Genomic DNA, 18,936 nt, shown 5'->3' with positions numbered 1-18,936 from the left:
GTCGGTTGCGTGGAAATCTTCTTCGTCTGGCGATCGAGCGGAAGGAAGCCCGTCGAGCCGCCGAAGCCGCTAGTGGTGAAGACCCAGATGGATACAAAGGAGGACCAAGGGAAGAAGAAGGCCACCGTCTTCTTCGGGACGCAGACTAGGACGGCTGAGGGGTTCGCGAAGGTTAGGGTTTTTATCCGAGTAGTTCATTTTTTGAATTTTTCTCCCATGATCTTAGATTTTCCCCCCTTCTAGGCGCTGGCTGAGGAGGCAAAAGCACGGTACCCTAATGCCATATTTAAAGTCATGGATATCGTAAGATTATCTTCCTTCTGTTTCAGATCATTGGAAATACTACTGATTAATTGACTGATCTGTAGTTAGTTTCCTCAATTATAGGACGAATATGCTACTGAGGATGATGAGTACGAGGAGAACCTGAAAAAGGAGAGCTTGGCTTTGTTCTTCTTGGCTACGTAAGTTGAAAGCCAGGAATTTTTTGTTTTTATAAACGATCAGTTTCCTCAAAGTTCGAGCTGATCCCTTTGTTTTCTTTAGGTATGGAGATGGCGAGCCTACTGATAATGCTGCCCGGTTCTACAAATGGTTTACAGAGGTTCTGGAAACATGCACATTTAGTTAATCTATTCTACCAATAATCCTTTTGCCTTGATCGATTGCTGATTATTAGTTTTTATAGGGGAAAGAAAGAGGAACCTGGTTGGAAAATCTTCAATTTGGTGTGTTTAGTTTGGGCAATCAGCAATATGAACATTTTAATCAGCAATATGAAATTGTTAATATGAACAGTTGAGTAGATATGTTATCTGTGAGTTTCATACATACAACTGTAATGTAGTAGTCATGTGCAAGTTTGTAGATGTGTTTAATGAATTTAGCATCATTCGTACTTGGATATTCTTCTATATTTTTTTTCCTCTGCATAGGCGCCAAGAACATTGTCCAAGTGGGGTTGGGAGATGATGATCAGGGTATTGAGGATGACTTCTCTGCATGGTATGTAGTATCAGCAAATTTTTATGCATGCCATCCAAATTTTAATGTCGGCTACTGCTATTTTTTAGTTTTCTATTTTTTTTCTCTTTTGCCCATCATTATCTCATTACTCCTGTGTGGAATATGAAATATCAACTGTACTTTCAGGAGGGAGCTTCTTTGGCCGGAGTTGGATAAGTTACTTCAGGATGAAAATGAGACAGGTGCATCTACTCCTTATATAGCTGCCATTCCTGAATACCGGGTTGTATTTGTCAAGCTTGAATGACCTTGCGTGAGTCTTTAATGACCTTGTGCAAGCTTTTGGCCTCGGATTTGAAGTCTAACAAATATGATCATGGATTTTTTCTTATGGAATGTTGAGAACTTCCCGCTTGTATACATTTCCTTAATTTATTTTGTTCTTATCGAAATAGATGGGGTTTTGATTACATGTCCAATGCCTATATTATGTCCAGATAAGGTGCTAGTTAAATGTGTCCTTGACAAATCTCTAAAGATGATTGCTTTTCTAATTTGTTAAGTACTGATTTCTGACTTACATGCCACTGAAATATTTTCTAAATCTGAAACACACACTCAGAAGAATTTTTTTTTGTATTATTTGTGTGCCTTTACCTTCATTAGATTCGTCTGGCAGGAAGATGTTGTTGATGAATATATAGATTCGTGCATATGTAAGTGAAACCCTTCCCATTGTTTGACAAAAGATGACATATTCTCAGAGTGAAGCAACACAATGGCATATTAAAAGGTGGAGCAAAAGCATGCTCTGGTGGAAGGCCTTGGAGTCTTGCATGTATTATTCGAGGATTCAAGGATCGAAGTGAAGGTAAATGTCTTTGCTTGACTTTATCAAGTAGATAGCGTCAAGTTAAAACAGGTGTTAATGCCTCGTGTGTCAAAATCAAAATTGTTGTTATGCATCGAATAAGAGTTGCAAATCTTTTACTACTTTTTACAACTTTGTTCTGCAACTTTTGGATAATCTATTGTAGGATGCCCAAGATTGTTCAGCAAGTTTATGATTCTGATTCTGCTTAGGCTCAGTTTCAGTCTATAGCTAGTTGATTCTAATTTTGACAAAATATGACAAAAATTTTTAATGAACCCATATCAGGTGGTTATTAGTAAATAGGACAGAGAAATATATTATCAACATCAATGAACCCATATTTTTGCTAACTATTTGGTCAGCTATATGGTTCTTAGTTCTTACTCCTCAATTGAACTCTATGCAATATGCATGACTAAACCATTGGAGTCTTAATTTTGTCAAGGTCTTCACTTTGTTTAACTATATTATATATTTTATTGAATGTCATTGAATATGTATATTTTTCTCGTGTTCTGGTTATTTGAATTTACAAACTAATTGCACAGATGACAGGGAAGAGGGATGACTGGGAAAAGGGAGGAGCGAACGAGAAAAGGAGAATGGGGTCGGACTTCTACCACTGAGGACTTCAGAGCCGACCACTGAACTATGCTATGGGACCTAGGGAAAGGATTGAATGTTGGATCTGGACAGGAAGTGAGGCCTACTGCTCCGTGGGGTACCCATTAATGGTTAGGGATAGTATATCTATTAGCTAGCTTTTGATGTAAAAAGAATGTTTGGGTATTTTATGGATATTGTTCTAAGAAGATTATTTATATAATTTGTTAATATTTGTGTATTTTATGGATATTATTGAATGAAGAATATTTGTATAATTTGTGAATATTTGTGTTTTTTTTTTGTTATTGTCGGTTTTTCATGGTTTCGGAAATCAAATTTGTGAAAAAAATATACATATTACATCGGTTTTCCACGGCTGTAAAACCGGTGTTATTAACTAATATTACATCGGTTTTCCACCGCTGTAAAACCGGTGTCGTTAAGTGATACTACACCGGTTTTAACCCGATGTCTAAAATGGCAGACTTTTAACATCGGCTTCATAGACATCGGTCGAAAATGAAATAGACACCGGTGGAAAACTGATGTCTATGAAGGTTTTTGTTGTAGTGTGACCTATCTACCAACCATTGGATAATGCCTATAGTTAAACTCAATCCAATTGAGTTAACTAGTTACTCAATCTAATTGAGTTGTACTCACCCATGCGTTGATAGGCGGGACTAAGATTGTCCCTCCGTTCCCTACCAAGATTGTATGTGTTGCTTTGCTTTGGCAGATTCAACAACAACATGCGATCGAAGTAGTGGTAGGTATCACGGCATGGTAGGCATTACGAGTTGTCGCGATTTAGATCTAATCTAAACGATGATGTGTATCATATACTCGATAGATCTAATCTAATCGAAGGGTGCATCATGTGCACGACTTAGATCTAATCTAATCGTTAGGCACTAATTAATTACTTAATTAACTAGCATGCATCACATACACACAAAAGTAATTAATTAAATAATTTTGTGATTATGTCATGGCCCTACTACGATCTTCTCAAGCCAATGAGAAGATCGGATGGTCAACCTAAGGTCAACAGCTTCTCAAGCGCCTTCCTTTTGACCACCTTGTGTTGCTCGCGCCTTCCTCGTAACTCCGTCTTGAGTGGACCTTCCACCGCTTCAAAATTTACATTACATTTTGAAACTCGAGTTACATTCGAGTCTAAATCTAATTTACAACAAGAATAAAAGAGAAAGGCACGACGGGCAGGTCACGAAAAAAATAAAATAAAATACAACACGCACATCACATCACGGCACGCAGGCCGTATTATGAATTACAACACAAATTATCCAATCGAATTAGGTCTTTGGGCCATGACTATCACAAAAATAATATATAATTCAAAATTATATATTTCTATAATTTTATATAATTTTTTTTTATAATTTTTACAATTTTTACGAGTACAATTTCCCGGCGGTTCCGTTTAGCGATTTTCGGGCGCAATCGCGGAATGAATCCCTTTGCGGGGCCAGGGGCAGCGCCCCTACCCGTGATCTAACCATCGCGAGGGTTCCATTGCGATCTAACAGTGCCTTAGCCCGCTGTCCCCAAAAGTTTTGAGGTGAAACTTGGCCGTTTTGGAAAATTCTTCTCGGTAGTCGAAGCCTACAAGTATCGAAACACTTGTGCTTCGCTTCTACGAGAAAAATACCCATAAAAACTATAAAAATCATAAATTTACAGAATATTACAAAACTGAAAAGTTTTCATAAAACACAAAATAAACTCGTATTCGTCTTCGTACGTGGCTCTGATACCACTGTTGGATTTTTCGGACCGCGAAAACTGCTTTTTCGCGTCGCGGAAACCCCGAAAGCCCCTAGCCAACGGATCCGTGCAAAGAAAAATTTGAAAAACATACGAATACGAGTTTCTACCTAGATCTACACTTAGATCTACAAAATAAAAAAAAAGGTTATACCTTCGATGCGTGCCTTTTTTCGTATTCCGCTCGTCCAAGATTTGCCGGATCTCAAAGTTGTCAACGTAGACAACTCTCTATACGTATCCACACGAACACACTAGGTGGAGATGACCAAAACAAGGTGTGCTAGCACCTTATGAGATTCGGCCAAGGAGAGGAGAGGGAGAGCAAAATTGGAGCAAGGAAGAAGATGAACTCACCAAAATGAAACTCATCCTCCTATTAATGTGGCCGGCCACATTAAGAGATGTGTAACCTCCATGGAATGCCAAGAGTCACAACTCTTGATAACTCCCATGAGGTGGCATCCTACTTAAGCAACCATGATGATGTGGAGAATCATCATTGGACCAATCAATGCCAACTCACCAATGAGGTAGCATAAAGTCAAGTCAAACTTGACTCTTCATCTTCCTCTCAAGTCAAGTCAAACTTGACTTAATCTCTCTCATGGTTGATCTAATCCAACCATTTAATTCAAGCCAATTTAATATAATGAATCTAATTCATTTAATTAAATTGATTCAATGAGTCATAATCCAAATTAGACTCATTAAACACATGAATCAACTTGAGTCTAACTCAATTTGCCCAATTAGGATTACTCTTAATCCAATTTCATTCATCAAATGAATCTAATCCTCTTGGTTCATCATATGAACCTAATCTCCATCTAATTGTCCTTAGTGTGTGACCCTATAGGTTCTTGTAACGTTGGCAATGCCCCTAAACCCATTTAGGAGCATAAGTAATGAGCGGTATCTAGCAACACATCATTACTACCCAATGTTACAAGAATGTTGAGATCCAACATCACCTTTGTGACTACTAATTGTGACTCCTCACAAAATATGACAAGTGTCCTTCTATCCTAGACATCTAGATTGATTAATGTGAGGCATAGACCGTGTCATCCTCTAATCAATCGAAATCTTGAACTCCAAGTAGACTCACTCAAATGAGCTCAATATCTCATATTGACTCATTTGGGCATGGCCATGCACTTCATGATCTCACTCTATCAAGAATATCGATGTTGCTCCCGTCATATAGGAGGGATAGATCTCATCTACATCACTCACATCCCTCCGCATAATTTGTTACATACCCAGTAATCGCCTTTATAGTCCACCCAATTACGGGTGACGTTTGACAAAACCAAAGTACATAACTCCTTATGTAGGGAACCATGGTGACTTCAGGTCTAAGGACTAGTAGTCATACTAATAGCCACATGAGAAAGTATATGACACTCATATAACGATCCATGATACTTTCTCATGGCGGGTCATTTAGTATACATTCTCTAATGCATATCCATGTGTCAACTTGATATCTCTATATCCATGACTTGTGAGATCAAGTCATCGAGTTGACCTACATGCTAGTCTTATTGCATTAACATTGTCCCTGAATGTTAATACTCGACTAGGAATGATTAAGAGTAGTGTTCCCTATATCATCTCACTATCGATTCAACCAATCGATTGATATAGGTAAGAACCTTCTACTCAAGGACGTTATTATACTTAGTTTATTTGGCACCAATACAAGTAAGTATAATAACCAAAAATCAAATGTCTTTATTTATATAGAATATGATACAACAAGTCCAAAAATACAATCATCAAATGATTGGCTCTAGGGCTCTAGCTAACAAACACAAACACATAGTAATTTAAAGAAATTACTAAACTTAACATTTTAGAAATAAATTTGCAATTTGAAGTAATTGCAACATCAAAATTTAGTAAAAAAAAAAAATTAACTGAACTTACACTTATCCTCCTCCTTTGATCACAGTAAAAACGGGGTACAAAAAAACATTGTCAAAGTCTTTTGAAAATTTCTAAGTTTAACAAAAAAAAATTTAACTAAGAAAATTTTTTTTTGAAGAATTTCTAAGGAAATGTTTAAAAAGAACTTTTCAAAGCACTATTTAATTCTAATTTTAATGCTTTTATCAGAAAGTTAATTGAACATTTTATTTCAATATTTCAGCTTCCAAGTCATGGTGAGGCACTAGGCCTTCTTGATTATTGGAGCAACAACCACTTCCTTAGACAAAGCTTCATAAAGAAATTCATTGTTTAATTTACTCGCTGTTAAGCTCTAAACTTATCTAGTTTTAATTTAGTAAAGATTTTGGAATCCAGTATAGATTCCTTCCTACTGGGTTACTCAAAAATTTAGGGGGTACATAGTTTCTTGGTATTTTCCTAAGTTGACCCTGATTCTTCCTTATGTACCAATTTAATTTTCCATATAACTTTATTTTTGAATGTGGAAAAATATTTTTAAAACATGCATCAGTTTTCAATGTTTTAATTTCTAATTTTAAAACTTCATTTTCTGATTTCAAATATTCATTTTATTTTTCTATTTTATCTAATTCTTTAGAAATAACTTTAATAAAACGAAAGGACTATTTAGGGTTTAGGGCTCGTACCTTACTTACCTCGTCTTGCGATGATCCCCCTTCATCTATGCTCATTTCTGAGCTAGACATTTCTTCTAACTGATGGTTGGCCATCAGTGCTAGTCCCGAGAATTCTTCGACTTCGTATTCGGAGGATGATGAATCATCCCACGTGGCCTTTAGGTTGTGTTTGGGTCGAGCTGGCTTCTTACTCTTTTCTTTACTTTTGCTCTTCAGTTTTGGGCAGTCATCTTTGATATGTCCTTCGTCGTTGCAATTTTAACAACGAACCATCCTTTTCTTTTGCTGGAGCTTTTTCAACTGTGATCTAAATTTATTAGATTTAAAAAATTTATTAAAGCGTCTTACCAGTAGAGCCGCTTCGGATTCGTCGACCGAGGCTTCGGAGTCAAAACTGTTTATTCTTGCCTTTAAGGCAATGTTCTGACTAGTCTTCTCTACTCCAATGGGCTCTGCGACTCGAGATTCGTGAAGTTCAAAAGTAGAAAACAAATGTTCTAGAGTACTTACCTCGAAGTCCTTAGAGATGTAGTACGCATCTACTAAGGAGGCCCACTCGGGAATTCTCGGGAAGGCGTTGAGTGCGTACCGGATCGAGTCCCGGTTTGTTACTTCTTCTCCAAGATTGGTTAGTTGCGCGATCGGTTCTTTGATCCTTGCTTGGAGTTGCGCTACCTTCTCGCCTTGGTTCATCCGAAGGTTCGTAAGTTGAGTCCGGAGGATGTCGCGCCTCGCTAGCTTAGCTTCCGAGGTACCTTCGTGAAGCTCCAGGAATTTTTCCCAGAGGTCTTTCGCGGAGTCGTAGCTTCCGATTTGACTTACCTCTTGTGGTGGTAGCATGCTAAGCAAGTGGAATTCTGTCTTTCCGTTGGCGACAAAATCGGCTTGCTCCTTCTTGCTCCACGTGTTTTCTTCTTTATCTTTCAGCGCTGCATATCCATATTTCATTATTAAAAGTATATCAAATTCAGTTTTAAAAAATACCTCCATTTTTCGCTTACATGTAGCAAAATCTCTGTCGAACTTTAGGGGATGAATGTTCGCACCGGCCATTGTTCTGATCTTTGTGCTTCAGACGGCAGTTAGTCCTTTTGAGGCTTTTGGGCTCTGATACCACTTGTTGGTGCAGCGGGGACTGGTAAGAGGGGGGTGAATTGCCTGAAACTAAAAGTTACCCTCCTCAAACAAAGGACCACAGGCTTCCCACGCCTGATCCTCGACCCACCAGGTCTTCCTGCCCCTCGATCCACCCGACCTACTAGGACTTCCTTGCCTAGCCGCAACTAGGACTTCCTGCCTGGTGTTTGGATAAACTTGGGTTCGATCGATCGATCATGAAGTTTGGTCGACCGATCACTTCACCGTTGGCTGATGTGATGCTGACGTGTCACCAACTGCTGTGCTCTGATGCAAAGGGGTTCGGTCGACCAATTAGAGTGTTCGATCGATCGAACCATTGACAAGTCAACTTTCAGTTGACTTGCTCTCGTTCAGCTTCTTTGGGTGATTTCGGCCAACCGGAATATGGCTCACCCGAACCCAATTCCCGGCCTTCTCCTCGAGCAGTCTTCCGTCCCGGCTTTACATCCCTCGAACGCCACGTACGTTCATCACGCCCACCGGTATACTCTTCCGCAGCTCTCTCATCCTTCGGACGCACCGAGCCCGTCGGCTCCCTTCCCGTGCCGTCCTTCTCGCTAGCTGCGTCTTCCGCTCGACTTCCTGCGCTCCTAAGTCCCTGCACACTTAGACATAGGGATAAGACAAATAGGACCTAACCTAAACTTGGTTGATCACATCAAAACTACCACGGGGTCCAACAGAAAAATGGAAAGTTATCTGTTCTGATACGTTGGTTGGCAATTTATAAATCCAATAACTCCCACGATGAAACAAATGGAAATTAATAACATATTTTCTAACTCTAATAAGAGAAAGCAACCTTCGAAAATGAACTAATCATATCTTTGAAAACTAAGGCTAGGTTATATTAACTTAAGTAGGATTCAAAGGATAATAGCCGATGAACTTTTGGGTTCATTGGTAGTGGAAATCTTTCCAACCTGCGAGTCTTACTTGCAAGGAAAAATAACCAAGAAGATTTTAAGTCTAAGGGGTATAAAGCTAAAGATGTATTGGAATTGGTTCATTCTTATTTGTGAGGATCTATGACTATCCAGGCAAGAGGTGGATTCAAATATTTTATCTATTTTATAGGCAACTATTCAAGATACAGGTACATTTACTTGATGCGTCGTAAATCTAAGTGCTTTGATAAGTTTAAAGAGTACAGGGATGATGTGGGTGTTGGTTGCTACTCGGAAAACCTAGAGGTTCCACTGTACAAAAATTTTGTACAAAGGTCTGAACCTTTTCCTAGCTACCATGTGTTCTTTTAAATTAAATTTTGGATCGCCTGCGGAACTTAACACGTTTGATCCAAAACTTAATCTATTTGTTCTTTTAGGTTTAGACTTGGATCTCCTGTGGAACTTAACACGGTCGATCCAAATCACCTTAAGTTATTAATTCTATTAAATATTAATTTCCATAATTGGTTCCCAGTACTGACGTGGCGAGGCACATGGTCTTCTTGGATATGGGAGCAACCACCACCGACTAGACAAAACCTTTTATGGAAAGCTAATATTTAATTTCCTAAAATAACTTTAGGTCAACCGAAAAGAACAATCAAATCACAAGGAAAAGAAAAACAAAAGAACACTATATCGAAAAAAAATTCGAAACACTAAAATCGTATGCCTCTTGTATTTGGTATTATTTCCAAAAATAACTAGTATGATGCGGAAAGGAAAAATACTAGTTATACCTTTTAGAAAGACCTCTTGATCTTCTATCGTATTCCTCTTCTAACCTCGGACGTTGTGTGGGTAACGATCTTCCGAGATGAGAACCGCCAAGCACCTTCTTCTTCCTTGCAAGTTTCGGCCATCAAAACATCTTCTAGGATGAAGAGGTTCGGCCACCACCACCATGCTCCAAGGGATGCTAGAAACAAAGCTTTCTTTCTCTCCTTCTTCTTCTTCTCTAAACTTGATCCGGCCACCATATGAGTCTCCACAAGAAGGATGAGGTTCGGCCATCAAAGAGAAGAAAGGAGGAGAGGATGGCCGGCCACACCAAGGAAGAAAAAGAGAGAGGAAAAATAATAGAGTTGTTAGCCATGAAGGCACCTCTACCCTCTCTTTTATAATCCTTGGCCTTGGTAAATAAGGAAATTTAAATAAAAATTTCCTTAATTCTTTGGCCATTGATAAGGAAAATTTATTTAATTAAAAATAATTTTTTCTCATCAACAATGTGGCCGGCCACTTTAAACCAAGCAAAGAAATTTAATTCAATCAAGAATTAAAACTTTCCTAATTTGTTTCCGGAAATTTTATAAAAAATTTCTCTAATAATTTTTCCCTTCATGATGGTCAATAAAAAGGAAATTTTATAAATTAAAATATTTCTTTTAAATATGTGGATAAAAAGAAAGTTATCTTTAAAAATTAAAATCTCTTCCAATCTACAAATAAGGAAAGATATCTAATCTTTTCTTAATCTTTGTAGAAGCTTTATAAAAGAGATTTTTAAACTCTCTTTTAAATCATGAACATGATTAAAAGGAAAGTTTTTACCAAAATTAAAATCAACCTTTTAATCTACAAATAAGGAAAGAGATTTAACTCTTCTCTTAATCTTTTGTAGAATCTTATAAAAGGAAAGATTTAAATTTTTAAACTCTCTTTTAAATCATGTTATCCACATAAGAAAAATTTTAAAAATAAAATTCCTTTTTATTTTAATAGGGCCGGCCACCTAAGCTTGAGTTCAAGCTAGGGCCGGCCACATGAATTCACCCATGAACCAAAACATGGCCGGCCCTAGCTTGGTCTCCAAGCTAGCTTGGCCGGCCCCCTATAGGATGGGTAAGAAGGTGGGTATAGGTGGGTATAGTACTCTATAATCAAGAGGCTACGATAGGGACCGAGAGGAGGAATTGGTTTTGGTCTCCCGATAAAATTAAGCATCCCGTGGCCCGAACACACAACTTAATTTTATCAATAATAATTCATTCCACTAGAGAATTATTATTGAACTACCGCACCAATCCCAAATTACATTTTTGGGCTCCTTCTTATTATGAGTGTGTTAGTCTCTCTGTGTTTAAGATAACAAATGTCCACTAATTAAGTAAGTTACTGACATCTCACTTAATTAATATCTAGCTCCATGAGTAGTACCACTCAACTTCATCGTCATGTCGGACTAAGTCCACCTGCAGGGTTTAACATGACAATCCTTTTGAGCTCCTCTTGGGGACATTCTCATCCTAGTATCTCTAGGACACAGTTTCCTTCTATAATCAACAACACACACTATAAGTGATATCATTTCCCAACTTATCGGGCTTATTGATTCATCGAACTAAATCTCACCCATTGATAAATTAAAGAAATAAATATCAAATATATGTGCTTGTTATTATATTAGGATTAAGAGCACACACTTCCATAATAACTGAGGTCTTTGTTCCTTTATAAAGTCAGTATAAAAGGAATGAACTCAAATGGTCCTACTCAATACACTCTAAGTGTACTAGTGTAATTATATAGTTAAGATAAACTAATACCTAATTACACTACGACCTTCGAATGGTTTGTTCCTTTCCATCTTGGTCGTGAGCTATTGTTTATAATTTATAAGGAACCGATAACATGATCTTCTGTGTGTTACACCACACACCATGTTATCTTCAATATAAATTAATTGAGCAACTACATTTATCATAAATGTAAACATTTGACTAATGTGATTCTTATTTCTAGATAAATGTTTATACCAAAAGTTAGGCTTTTTGTATACATCCTAACAATCTCCCACTTATACTAAAAGACTAAGCTGTTATATCTACTGCCATACATCTGATTCCCAATCCTTCAACATGCCCATCAAAAGCTCTTGCCTTAAGGACCTTAGTGAAAGGATCTATAGGTCATCACCTGATGCAATCTAGGCGGCAACAACTTCTCCTCGTTTATACGATTTCTCGTATTGGGTGGTACTTGCGCTCTATTGTGTTTACTTGCCTTATAGACTTATGGTTTCTTCGAGTTTGTTACTGCACCAATATTATTACAATAAATTGTAATAATTCTTGGACAAACCAGAAATCATATCTAAGTCTATCTTGAGGTTATTGAGTCATTCAGCTTTTATGGCTACCTTAGAGGCTTGCCATATACTAAGCTTTTATGGTGGAATCTAGAAAAACACCTATGCTTATCACTCTTCCATAGTTATGACTTTACCTCCTAAAGTAAACACAAAACCCCGAGGTTGACTTATTATTGTCCCTATCCGATTGGAAGTTAAAATCCATGCAACCCACAGGGACCAAATTAACTGCCTTGTAAGCTAGCATGTAATCTCTAGTGCCTCTAAGGTACTTCAATATATGCTTTACTGCAGTCTACTATCCTTGTCCAGGGTTACTTTGATATCTGCTAACTATGCCCTTGGCAAAACAGATTTCTGATCTTGTGCATAGCATACTTTAGGCTTTCGATAGCCGAAGCATAAAGAACTGCCTTTATTTCCTTTATCTCCTTTGATGTCTACAGAGACATATCTTTAGATAAAGTTATCCATCCTGTAAATGTAAGAAACCTTTCTTGGAGTTTTGCATGCTTAAAACAAGCAAGGATTTTTCCGATGTATGAAGCTTGGGATAAGTAAAATATTCTTTTCTTGCGATCCCTTATTACTTCGATCTCAAGAATATATACATTCTCCCAAGTCCTTTATATCGAATTGTTTGGACAATCATACCCTTACTTCTGACAACATTTTGATATTGTTTCCAACTACCAAAAATGTTTTCTACGTATAGTACAAGAAATTCCACCACGCTTCCATCACACCTTTTGTATACACAAGACTTATCCGGTTACTAAATAAATCCATAGGTCTGGATTACTTTGATAAACCGGATGTTCCAAGATCTTGAAGCTTTGCCTCAGTCCATAGACTGATTAAGCTTACACACAAGATGCTCTTAGCCCTTTGCAATGAGCCCTTCTGGTTGCTTTATATGGATGCTTTCTTCAAGACTTCCATTAAGGAATGCTGTCTTGACATCCACTTGCTAAATAGATAAAAGAATCTGAATAGACTTATGCATGGCTACCAGTGAAAAAGTTTCCTCTTCATCAAGCCTTGCTTTGAAAGTTTCTACCTTCCTGTCTATCCCTCTTTTCCTATTATAGAACTTTTTACACCTAAAGGCTTTTACACCATTTGGTGGTTCTACAAGCTTCCAGATTTTATTAGAATACATATATTCTAATTCTTTTATTCATTTACTCTTTGCCAAGATGCTGTATTTTTATCTTGGAGTGCTTCGTCATATGACCGGAGATCAGGTTCATGTCCTCCAGGGATCGAGTCCAAAAACTCTCACAAAACATGAATCTTTTTAGGTTACCTAACAACCCTCCCACTACGACGAGGCACTTTCTGCAATTGTGTATCATTTGTGATACGTGTTGCAGTTTCCTTGTGGTATCTCATCTTGTACATTTGATACTAGATTAGACATGTCTTTTATTATTTCCTTAACAACAAATTTTCTTATGGGCACGTGGTTTATTACATAGTCCTTTTCTAAAAATCAGTCATTGATGCTAACAATGACCTTCTGATTTTTAAGACTATAAACCTACTTTCATTTCTCTAGGATAACCCACAAACAAGTGAATTGTCTCTCTTCGGCATATGTGCTGGATTACCTGAATCCGAATATGCATCGAAATAGGCTTACGCCTATTCAGCAATTCTATATGAGTAGAGAGTTCTAACTTTGGAAGGTACTATATTCACTTCCTTTTCCAGAGTATATCCTTAAAATGATTTTGGTAATATTCTAAATAACACATCAAACTACTTATTTCCATAAGAGTCCTATACCTTCCTTTTTCTACACCATTCTGTTGGGGTGTACCAGGTGCAGTTAGTCGGGATTGAATCCCTACTTTTGATAAGTAACTCCTAAATTCTCCCAAGAGGTACTTGCCACTACTATCTTACCATAGTGACTTTTACTTTATCATTTCTCCGCATCAGACTTGTACTCTTTGAACTAATTAAAGCACTTAGTCTTGCGGCACATAAAGTAAATGTATTTATATCTCAAATAGATGAAATATTTGAAACAACCTCTTGCCTGGATAGTCATAGGATCACACAAATCAGAATAAACCAATTCCAACATATCTTTGGCTCCATACCCCTTAGACTTAAAAGCTTCTTGGTTATTTTTCCTTCCAAGTAAGACTCATAGGTTGGAAAGATTTCTAATACTAATGAACCCAATAGTTCATCAGCTACCAATGAATCCTACTCAAGATAATATAACCTAGCCTTAGATGCCAAAGATATAATTGGTTCATTTCTGAAGGTTGCTTTCTCTTAAAGTTAGAAGAAGTGTTACTAATTTCCATTTGTTGCATCGTGGGAGTTATTGGATTTTTAAATTGCCAACCAACATACCAGAACAGATAACTTCCCTCTTTTTCTTAATAACAACTTTGTTAGTAAAAGAGGTAGAATATCAAGTTCTTTGAATAGTTTAGAAACTGAAAACTAGTTCTTTCTAAACTTGGTATATAAAAACAATTACTCAAAAATCCATGTTTTATTCTTATCAAAAGATAAACATCTCCCACTGCAACAACTACCATTTTTACAGTAGTGCCCATGTGGACGGTGTTTTAATTTTCATTTAGTTGCCGGGTTTCCTGGAACCCTGCAATGAATTGCGGACATGATTAATGACATCTGTATCTACACTCCAGGTTCTGGTAGATAACACCACTAAACATGTTTCAACTAATGAATTAAATACACCTATATTGTTCTTAGTTCTAAGAAGACAGTCTACCTTAATGTCCAAGTCCTATTTCCAATCATTACAAATTGGGACAATTAAGTCTATTCTAAAGTATAACAACTAGGGAATTGATTAATCATTTGAAAACCTAAGAATCACAAAAATATTTGGTCAAGGCCAACATCTCAAAATCCCTATGAATTTTGTATGCCACGATAGTGTGGACAAATTCTAAAAAGAGATTTTATCCATTAATTTTATTATCTTGTCAACCTATGACAAATAAAATTAATAGTTGGTCTGTCTTTGATCAAATATTTGGTCAAGACTCTATATTTAAAATAATATTGATTCCTCTAACAATACTATTTAAATTTACCAACACCTCAAAACACCATGAATTTTGCATGCCACGTTAGTGTGGACGTATACAAAATCAACATTTGTAAGAGGAGGGTTTTACCCATTAATTATCTTGTCAACCTAACTTTATGACAAATAAAATTATCTCAAACACCGTTAATTTTGTATGCCACGTTAGTGTGGACGTATACAAAATCAATCATTTGTAAGAGGGGTTTTAACCCTTTAATTTTATTATCTTGTCAACCTAGTTTTATGACAAATTAATAGTTGGTTTCATTTGGTCACACAAATAATAGCAGTGACTCCGATGGGGAGGATACTATTAGATGTGTCTAAGTGTATACCATTACTTGACACTAAGTCCATTAATAAGATTATGCCCCTTCCGTTGGGGAAGATCACACGCTCTTAATTAACTTCCTATAGTCATCCAAAAATGGAAGTCTGTTCTAGTGATCCACAAACAAGCTCATCCGTTATGGAGGAAGGCACTTAGAACCAGCAAGCTTGTTTGCATCACTTACAAACCAGTAATGGAGACCATGGGATTTACTTAAAAATCCCTCTCCCACTTAGTTATTTATAAATGAGGAATTTTAACTATGCTAGCCTACTAAATATGTAAACTAACATGCACACACAGCATAATATAAAAGCAATAAATAGAAAATCTAATTTTCAACTATTATGGCTTTTATCTCTAGTTGTCCTTCGTGTGTTGTCATCTCAAGCTGCTGCCATCCCAAGCTGCTGCCATATTCGCATCCATCTTGCTCCTAGTTCCGCTGCGCCTCTGGTCCTTAGAAGGTTCCACGCTTTGCAAGATTCGATTCGCGACATAAATAGAATTTTACATTTTGATCCTATATTCTTCGAAGGAATGTACATGTAAACTAGATCGAACATAAAATAAAATTTACATCCATCGATCCTATATTCTATAAAAGGAATGTACATGTAACTAGATCAAAAAATAAAATCCTAATAAAACTAAATACAGCTCCTGCTGTATTTTATGATACAATCATGCACACACAATAAAATGCCCTTGACATGTCCAAGGGTCCAATCACACACATAATAACTATAAGCCATAATAGTTGGATCCTGCATCCACAAAGTTAGCACATCCTACTATTAACCTGCCTAAATTATGTATGACATGTGCATAATTAAACTAATACCAAATACACAGAGGCAAAACCCTAGCTCTGATACCAATTGTTGGTTGCTACTCGGAAAACCTAGAGGTTCTACTGTACAAAAATTTTGTACAAAGGTCTGAACATTTTCCTAGCTACCATGTGTTCTTTTAAATTAAATTTTGGATCGCCTGCGGAACTTAACACGTTTGATCCAAAACTTAATCTATTTATTCTTTTAGGTTTAGACTTGGATCTCCTGCGGAACTTAACACGTTCGATCCAAATCACCTTAAGTTATTAATTCCATTAAATATTAATTTTCATAATTGGTTCTCAGTACTGACATGGCGAGGTACATGGCCTTCTTGGATATGGGAGCAACCACCACCGACTAGACAAAACCTTTTATGGAAAGCTAATATTTAATTTCCTAAAATAACTTTAGGTCAACCGAAAAGAACAATCAAATCACAAGGAAAAGAAAAACAAAAGAACACTATATCGAAAACAAATTCGAAACACTAAAATCGTATGCCTCTTGTATTTGGTATTATTTCCAAAAATAACTAGTATGATGCGGAAAGGAAAAATACTAGTTATACCTTTTAGAAAGACCTCTTGATCTTCTATCGTATTCCTCTTCTAACCTCGGACGTTGTGTGGGCAACGATCTTCCGAGATGAGAACCGCCAAGCACCTTCTTCTTCCTTGCAAGTTTCGGCCATCAAAACATCTTCTAGGATGAAGAGGTTCGGCCACCACCACCATGCTCCAAGGGATGCTAGAAACAAAGCTTTCTTTCTCTCCTTCTTCTTCTTCTTCTCTAAACTTGATCCGGCCACCATATGAGTCTCCACAAGAGGATGAGGTTCGGCCATCAAGAGAAGAAAGGAGGAGAGGATGGCCGACCACACCAAGGAAGAAAAAGAGAGAGAAAAATAATAGAGTTGTTAGCCATGAAGGCACCTCTACCCTCTCTTTTATAATCCTTGGCCTTGGCAAATAAGGAAATTTAAATAAAAATTTCCTTAATTCTTTGCCTTTGATAAGGAAAATTTATTTAATTAAAAATCAATTCCCTTTTCTCATCAACAATGGCCGGCCACTTTAAACCAAGCAAAGAAATTTAATTCAATCAAGAATTAAAACTTTCCTAATTTGTTTCGGAAATTTTATAAAAAATTTCTCTAATAATTTTCCTTCATGATGGTCAATAAAAAGGAAATTTTATAAATTAAAATATTTCTTTTAAACATGTGGATAAAAAGAAAGTTATCTTTAAAAATTAAAATCTCTTCCAATCTACAAATAAGGAAAGATATCTAGTCTTTTCTTAATCTTTGTAGAAGCTTTATAAAAGAGATTTTTAAACTCTCTTTTAAATCATGAACATGATTAAAAGGAAAGTTTTTACCAAAATTAAAATCAACCTTTTAATCTACAAATAAGGAAAGAGATTTAACTCTTCTCTTAATCTTTTGTAGAATCTTATAAAAGGAAATTTTTAAATTTTTAAACTCTCTTTTAAATCATGTTATCCACATAAGAAAAATTTTAAAAATAAAATTCCTTTTTATTTTAATAGGGCCGGCCACCTAAGATTGAGTTCAAGCTAGGGCCGGCCACATGAATTCACCCATGAACCAAAACATGGTCGGCCCTAGCTTGGTCTCCAAGCTAGCTTGGCCGGCCCCCTATAGGATGGGTAAGAAGGTGGGTATAGGTGGGTATAGTACTCTATAATCAAGAGGCTACGATAGGGACCGAGAGGAGGAATTGGTTTTGGTTTCCCGATAAAATTAAGCATCCCGTGTTCGCCCCGAACACACAACTTAATTTTATCAATAATAATTCATTCCACTAGAGAATTATTATTGAACTACCGCACCAATCCCAAATTACATTTTTGGGCTCCTTCTTATTATGAGTGTGTTAGTCTCCCTGTGTTTAAGATAACAAATGTCCACTAATTAAGTAAGTTACTGACAACTCACTTAATTAATATCTAGGTCCAAGAGTAGTACCACTCAACTTCATCGTCATGTCGGACTAAGTCCACCTGCAGGGTTTAACATGACAATCCTTTTGAGCTCCTCTTGGGGACATTCTCATCCTAGTATCTCTAGGACACAGTTTCCTTCTATAATCAACAACACACACTATAAGTGATATCATTTCCCAACTTATCGGGCTTATTGATTCATCGAACTAAATCTCACCCATTGATAAATTAAAGAAATAAATATCAAATATATGTGCTTGTTATTATATTAGGATTAAGAGCACACACTTCCATAATAACTGAGGCCTTTGTTCCTTTATAAAGTCAGTATAAAAGGAATGAACTCAAATGGTCCTACTCAATACACTCTAAGTGTACTAGTGTAATTATATAGTTAAGATAAACTAATACCTAATTACACTACGACCTTCCAATGGTTTGTTCCTTTCCATCTTGGTCATGAGCTACTGTTTATAATTTATAAGGAACCGATAACATGATCTTCTGTGTGTGACACCACACACCATGTTATCTTCAATATAAATTAATTGAGCAACTACATTTATCATAAATGTAAACATTTGACCAATGTGATTCTTATTTCTAGATAAATGTTTATACCAAAAGCTAGGCTTTTAGTATACATCCTAACAGTGGGGAAATGTCAAGGTAAAAGTATCAAGACACTACAG

The 18,936-nt window shown here is 36.6% G+C and overlaps 1 long non-coding RNA gene across 1 annotated transcript; it reads left to right on the top strand.

Annotated features, from left to right (window-relative positions):
• Nucleotides 1–387: 387 nt before the first annotated feature.
• LOC122056164 lies at nt 388–707 on the top strand. The gene is made up of 3 exons (XR_006133059.1): nt 388–464; nt 547–604; nt 689–707. It is a non-coding gene; the product is annotated as an uncharacterized LOC122056164 (long non-coding RNA).
• The last annotated feature ends 18,229 nt before the right edge of the window (nt 708–18,936 follow it).

The sequence above is a fragment of the Zingiber officinale genome, chromosome 1B, assembly GCF_018446385.1.
Source record: "Zingiber officinale cultivar Zhangliang chromosome 1B, Zo_v1.1, whole genome shotgun sequence".
Taxonomy (NCBI): Eukaryota; Viridiplantae; Streptophyta; class Magnoliopsida; order Zingiberales; family Zingiberaceae; genus Zingiber; species Zingiber officinale.
The sequence above is the reverse complement of the archived record's forward strand: the minus strand, read 5'-3'. Positions and strand labels throughout refer to the sequence as shown.